We start from the raw sequence: 7,801 nt of genomic DNA, 5'->3' as shown, positions 1-7,801 counted from the left end.
ACGGTTTGTGCATCTAAAAATTGTAAAAGCAAAATGTTGATACATAGCAAGAAAAAGGGCTGTTCCTCAGCACAACATCTCAGTACCTAACTTTTAGGACATTTCTCTGTTAACGGTGAGCCACTATAGTGAGCTGCTATAGCTAATAGCTGCAGATAATCAAGAGGAAAAGAGATAAACCACCTTCAAGAAGATCAGCCATCATTTAATTACAGCATGCACTCAAAAGGTTGAGAAGCTACTAAATCTTCCACTTCATTAATGAAACACTGTCCTGAATAACCTGAAAATGCTTATATTTGCAAATACTTGTAGTGGATGTGAGATAATAAATAATTTCTAGGCATATATTGTGGAATAGTTCAATAGACACCCTGCTACAAACATAAATTTACCCAACAAAAATTCTTGCTGTGTTTAAGGCTAAAAAGGTGGTACACGGTGTCCTGTTTCCTGCTGCCTGAAGGCACTCAGCAGCCCCAGCTCAAGTCAGCCAAAGGAAACCTGTGCACTGAAGCAAGAATCATGCAGGACTGCAAGAGAAAATTAGATCCTGCACCACCTTCAGCTGCAGAGATCTATGTGAGCGGCTTTTGCATGCAATAAAAAGAATAATGGGTGATGGAGAGAGCTCTAACCTGTATTTTTCAACAATTTGTTCTGGACAGTAGAGGTTGTCAGTCAGAGGGGACTTCAGTTTATTTGAAAGCTGCTTCCAAAATATTATAAGTGACCAGCAATAGACTCAGCTGTACGATGTACTATTCAGTATTTATGTAGCATAGCCTGTTGGATGCATGTTTGCTACAAATAACTGTTTTTATATGTCCTCTAAGCAGTAACTAGAATAATAGATGCTATACACAGTGGAGATGCAGAAATACATAATGCAGTGCTCTTTCAACGGCAGAAAATTGAGTGGAAAAAGGGTTTGTCTTATCAAATGTCTTGGTAATGTGTGGAAGAATGAACCATATTTTAACAAAATGAAGAACTTCTGTAAAATAATAGTGTTTTGTGCTTTCCTCCTAAATGAGAAAGAAAGTGCAAGACCTTCATAAACTTACATCGAGTTCCTTTTTCAAGAGCCTGTGTTCACAAATTAGAACTGCAGTACAAGCTTAAACGTCCTAAATCTTGCTTTCATTTGTACGAGTCAAAAATCTCAGTGCAAACCTAATGTCACGCAAACTTCTTTTAATCACCCTGAGAAAAATAGAGCACTTTTTTTGTTGTTGTTTCAACCACATCTAAACAATAACTAAATTATTGTTTCTATCTACTTCTTCCAGTGTTTAAGTGCTGACAGTGTGCAAATTATTCTCAGCAAAAAAAGACCTCAAAGCCCCAAATCAAAGCAGATGGTAAAACTGTCTGAAAAAAACCCCAAATTATTTATAAGATCAGGACAACAGTTTACAAATCCTGGCGAGATAAATTAACTCTTCCCCTGATAAACTAGGTCCCTAAAGAAATAACACACAGAATTAGGTTTTCCATTTATCTTCTCATTCACCGTTTTCCTTACTTGGAAGATAAGAAAACTCTGTATTTCGGTGGAGCCCTACAGATCCGGCCCCGCCGCTTCCCTCCGCAGGCGCCGGGAGGAAGATGAGCGACCTGCGAATTCCCAAAGCAGCACCACCTCCTCCAGCCCCGCTTCAGCAGCGTCCCAGGCGCTCTCCCTGCTCCCGGAACTCTCATCCCAACTCAGCTTTACAACGTCACCACCTAGTGGAAATCCAGCTATTTTCTTTCCCCAAGTACAACTGCTACAGAGGAATTTTATCCTGACAAGAGGTGAGTGGCAGACTTACGGGGGACAGTAACCCACAGAGAATCACAGCGCCTTAATTTTGATTAGTTGTTTCAGTTTGCCAGACTGAGGTGGTTTGAGATATCTGGTGAGAGGGTGCTGAGAAATGGAAGAGAAAATATAGGAAGAACACAGTGTTAGACAGAATATACAAAAAGACAGCATGAAGAGAAACACAGAGCATGATAGTATTGCTTATTAAGCCCATATTAAACTCCCAGGTGGGTTTCCTAAATAAGAATACCTAGACGCAGGGCTGGGGATCAGCAGGGGACCTGGGAATGCTTGGTGCTCTTAGGTGAGGACAAGCCTTCCACTCATCTCCACCTCTTTTTGGCGGCAGGGCCCAGCATCAGCCAGGTAACAGCATTGAAGCTTTGGCCCCCTTGGGCTCTTTTCAACAGCAGCTGTACAGAGAGCTACTGAGTAATCCCATGGGGTTCAAAAACAGGGCTCAGTGGAACCCCCACCACTCTGAACTTGCAGGGAGGGGAAGGATGAAAAGATGAGTTGTTGGTGGATTTTATGTTTTCTTTAATCCTGTTTGTTTTTCAAAGATGATTGCAGCCAAACTATGGTACTCTTCTGCACAGAACATCTTCTTCCACTAATTTTCCCTCTAGCTGTTTTGCTAAAGATGTAAACCAGTAAATGAACAGATTCCTGGAGAACTGAGAATACTTTTAAATAAAACTTTAAAATAAATACTTAATTTTAAAATCATACATAGATGTATATTGCTTTCTATTATATATTTGCATACATATTCTATTGTTGGTTGTTTTCTGGTTTGGTTTTTTACTGGGTGCGTTTTTCTGATCATGTTACACTTCTTTTTGCTGTCCTTCTGATGGAATACTTTAGAAACTTTAAGATCTGCTCTGTAAGAAGAGAGAAGCAGCTCTATAAAGGAGATTTGCACCTGCACTGCCCTCAAAAATTGTTTTTCCTGTGTTTGGAGTTTTTATGTTTGTGATTTAAAGGACTTGCAGCGTTGTTTGAAAGTCTTCAGCTTAACTTTGCTTTAAGCGCTGATAAACTTTCTGTCAATATTTAGGTGAAAAGGACCAAAATTGTTAGACCATCCATTCAAAGGTATTAGAGTTTAAAAGACGCATTTCCTTTAGCAGAATTTGAACAACTGCCAAACACAACAAACTCCTCACTGAGAACTGAAGCCTGCACAGCTGGATAACTACTGTCATCCTATTTTCAGGCAGTGGCAAAGGACCTCTCATGTTTTCTCACACTCATAGATGCTACCTCGGCCTCCAGGGAAACAGGACGGTTCCCCGGGAAAAAAGATGAGCTCGGAGTTGAGGTGGAAGGTGGCTAGATGGCAGCAGAGCCCCAAGACAGCCGCAGTGGTAGCTGTATATCAAGCATCTTCCCGGGGAGACATTACCGAGGGACACACAACTCAATTGCTGGAGGGAGAAATTACAGGAAGACTGAGCTGTCTGCGATTTGATACATTTGGGAACGCTAAAAACAGGAACAAAGAGTTTGTGTTCTGTTCCAGTTTGACATAAATTCCCAGCTCTCACCAGGTTATTGCTGACAGCAAAGTTGGAGAAGTTGCATGGTAGCAAACGAAGGAAACCAAATGAAAAGTCTATTTATATGAGAAATTACATTTTACTTGTATAAGATGAATAAAATTTAAATATTTCATGGCCCTTTGTGGAAAAATAGATTAGTGGACTACAACCTTGGAGTGACATTCATAGACAGGCAAAATACAGCTAAACTGCCAGCAGCTAAGCCCCATGCAGCCACTCACTCGCTGCCCCCAGTGGGATGGGGAGAGCATCAGAAAGGTAAAAGTGAGAAAACTCGTGGGTTGAGATGAAGACAGTTTAACAGGTAAAGCAAAAGCTGCGCATGCAAGCAAAGCAAAACAAGGAATTAATTCACCACTTCCCATTGCAGGTCATCCCTAGGAGATGCCATTCCCAGGAGAGCAGGGCTCCATCACATATCATGGGGATTTGGAAGACAAGTGCCATCACTTCAAACATCCCTCCCCTTCCTTCTTCTCCCAGCTTTATATGCCGAGCATGATATCCTATGGTATGAGATACACCCTGGGTCAGTTGCGGTCAGCTGCCCTGGCTGTGTCTGCTCCTAACCACTTGTGCACCCTCAGCTTCCTCACTGGTGGGGCACATATGAGGAGCAGAAAAGGCCTTGACCCTGGGCAAGCACTGCTCAACAGTAAGGAAACATCCCTGTGTTACCAACACCGTTTCCAGCACAAATGCAAAACACAGTCCCACACCAGCTACTTTGAAGAAAATTAACTCTATCCCACTCAAAACCAGCACACAAACCCTGACAGAATTCTCTGCATGACTCTGCCACTGTGTCTCTACGGAAACATGGGAAGATCCTGGATCTCTTCATTTCCCAGCTTTCACCTGCAGTTCCCAGCTCTTTGTCAAGCACTTTGACATGCTGAATTACTGGTATTACACAAGTGATGGTGAGTAATTGAAATAGACTTTATAGTCTATTATAGAGGTACAATCTGTTCAGCATTGAAAATGAATCAACCAGATCTAAAATTTTCAACTTTTATCATCTGTAGAACCAGGTTAGCCCAGCAAATCAGTTCTGGTTCACTCTTGCTTTTTTTTTTTTTTCCTAAATTCCAAAAGTACTGAATAAATACCTGAGAAAGGAAACCAGATTACATCCTGAGTATGAAACTAAGTGCTTTGTCATCAGCTGCATACAGATTACACAGGTGTCAACAGGTGATGAAAACTTACGGTGGTGGCATAAGTTTTAATGAAGCACTGAAGAACACTTTAAAAACAGAATTTATTTTTAAGATGTGGATTAAGCTCATATTTTTATGATCCTGTTCATATGCAAGTAGTTATGTTGATGAAAGCATGAAAATGTAAGGGTAAAGGAGAGATGACCTGCAAGGAGAGACATCTTTTATTAGATCAAACAGATAAGTTTTCAAGCATAACAGCTCTTCATTAAATATGTAGTTCTTCTTGGTTCTTAAATATTGCAGTGTGGTATGTTTGTGTTACCAGCTGTTTCTCTGTGTATAACCTCAAATCAGCTATTTGCATTTCTTCACCTCCCCTGTGTCAGCCACGCCAGTGATATGCAAATGGTAGCTAAAAGTGGAGAAAATTTCCTAGTAAACAAACTTGTCTATCCATGAATATTCACACATGTGCCACTGCCTTTAGCGGAAACACCTTTATAAAACCACCTTCGCTCTTCTTTAGACGCTGTGCATGTTGAGATGCATTTTTAGATGCAGGTGCCAAAGTATTTAAATAAAAAATGCAAAGCTTTTTGCATATCGACTGACCTTTGGTCAGAAAGCACAGAGAGATGACAGTTCTGGCCAGAAAAACAGAAAAGCCACCCATGAGAACATGTCTCTGAGCTCTCACACATCTCAGGTTCATTTAGAATTATGCAGCATTTCTGACAAGTGAAAACTAAAATATTTATGGGATAGGGAATTCTTGTAATACAGCTGGCTAGGAAATGTGTATGGCTACTGATGATCTCATATATGTCTACCAAAACCATCAGAGAACAAAAATTAAGGAGCCTAAAGAACGGACTTAGGTTTAACCACGGGTGACAGACAGGAATCAGACCTGTAGGCACCAGGCTTTGTGCAACACTGCTAGTTACTGGCTTACTGAGAACAAAATTGCTTTGCTATTTTTAAACAACTCTGTCTTTTGCCAAATGTTCAACTGTTTAATCTATTAGACCCTGATTTTCTCCTTGTGGAGCTTTAACTACTGAGAGTTTTGTTAAAGATAAGGCTATTAAAGGTAATGTTTAAACTTACTATTTTAATAGACAAAACCATATAGGTTTCCTTATTGGGCATTCCTATTGGGTCTAGCATTTGCATGTCACTGAAAGCAATCAAACAGTATTATTTTAATCAAAGAATAGGAAGAGATGATGTAAGAAAAGCACAAGTAGCCAAATCTTGTCTTATGTCAAGAGATTGAGATTTGGCTCAGTATGCCCAAATCAAGTCAGTGGGGATGCATTTGACAATGTTTTCAAACAACCCAGTAAGCTCCAATTTAATATGAATAAAGCCACTAGGATCAAAAGTGATGAAGCAGAAGTTAAATATTTAGAACAGACCTTGATACATTGAGAACAAGAGCCCATTCATTTAAAATCAGTATGAAAACAGTGGGCCCAGTTGTAATTTCATTTGCTTTGGATTAACTCTGGTATAACTCCACAGAGGTCAATGGAATGATACTGGTATTAAATAAAGGACAAGAGATCAGCCTCATGTTGAGCTGTGGTCTGTTTGAAATACTTTTCTACCATTTCATTAGTAAGCTGGATGATCTGTGTTTTTTGTAAAGGAATTTACAATGTTTTAAAGGTTTTGTGTACCATTAAACAGGAGCATAATAAACAATATTAAATAATCTTGTAGGCTGAAGTAATTTTAAGCCATTTATGAGGGAAAAAATACTTTCTCCTTAAAATAATTTTGACAGTTTAGACAAGCTATTTCTAGTGTAAAAAAACTTTGTTTTGGTTTGGATTTTTTTTTTTGTTCTTATTTTATTGATGTAAAAATAACATTATTTAGCCCTCAGATAACATCCTTATACTTTCATACAATGATTGCCCTTCTGAAGCAATATTTAAATCAGTTGAATCATGCAAGCAAGCAACAACCTTGTGCACCTTGCCTAACTGTTCATGGGCACATTCACAAAAGGATGCTAGAGCAGCTTCTTTTTTAACAGAACTTCATGATCACTTTGTACAGACCTGATGGCAGGAAAGGGGTTAAGATTTGTTAAAGTGAGATAAGACTCCCTGAAGCAGTTGCCAAACAGATGGAATTTGTGTTTGTTTGAAATCTTCAGGTTGAGGTAAGTTTATCTGAAGAGTGAAGACTGATTTGCCAATTTGCCTTTAACATATAATAGAAACACAATCAAGGTAGCTGTAGAGAAGAGTGAACTCAAGCCCTCTTGTAAAAAAGCACTAATCATTGCCAGTGATTATTTGCACTATGAATAATTCACAGATTCACAGGATTTTTGCATTAAAAATAAGTACACTACTTCTCTTCTTCCCTCTCCAAGATTGTCCTTACTCCTTCCTTTATCCCCTCCGCAGACTGCAGAGCTCACTCAAGTGAGCCTGACAATGACATCCCAGAAAAGTACATAGGAATATTTGGGAAGCTGGAGCAGCAGACAAACCTCGGTGCTATTACACAGCTTGGAAATGGGCCACTGATTGCTAAACAGAGATGAGGCCAATTGTAAAGCCTAACTCACCATCCAAATGTCAGGAAGAAATCACTCTTGTGTTAAGTAGTGTGAAGTTGCTGAGGTGTTTTATGACCAATGAAATCCTCCAGAACTAGAAAATGTAACACACATGCAAAAAATCTCTGGTAGATTCATATTCCAGAGCAATTTTTATCTCTACATAAAAAAGTATAATACCGCTTTGCAACATCATATAGATAATTACTTGGTTCTTAGAGTAGGCCCTTGATTAACATGCATATAGTCCCTTAACATAAGCAATGAATTTAACTCTCTGTGTAGTTCATTGGCAAAAAAACTATCTGAAATATTCTCAGATGTGGAAAAATACATTTTAAAAGCAACTACAAATGTGTGTAATGAACAGCAGGACTGGAGATAAGGCTTCAAATTTATACTGCTCAGCTTCATTTCCTTTTCACACCACACTCATGGAATTTATAATGCACACAGTAACTGTATGAGAAATAAATCTCTTTTTAAAACCTTTCTTCTATCACAAACATTTTCATGTATAAAATAACATATTACAGAAGAAAATTGTATTTATGAAGGTTGGTTCTACTATTAAAATCCCTCAAGATTTATGAGAACTCTCGTGAGAAACAAATTTTGTAGAGGTCTCACCTTTCGTAGGGATTTAGTTTGGAGTGCCAATGAATTTTTGAGAAAT

The sequence above is a fragment of the Lathamus discolor genome, chromosome 10 (genome assembly GCF_037157495.1).
Source record: "Lathamus discolor isolate bLatDis1 chromosome 10, bLatDis1.hap1, whole genome shotgun sequence".
NCBI lineage: Eukaryota > Metazoa > Chordata > Aves > Psittaciformes > Psittacidae > Lathamus > Lathamus discolor.
This window is presented reverse-complemented; position numbering follows the sequence as displayed.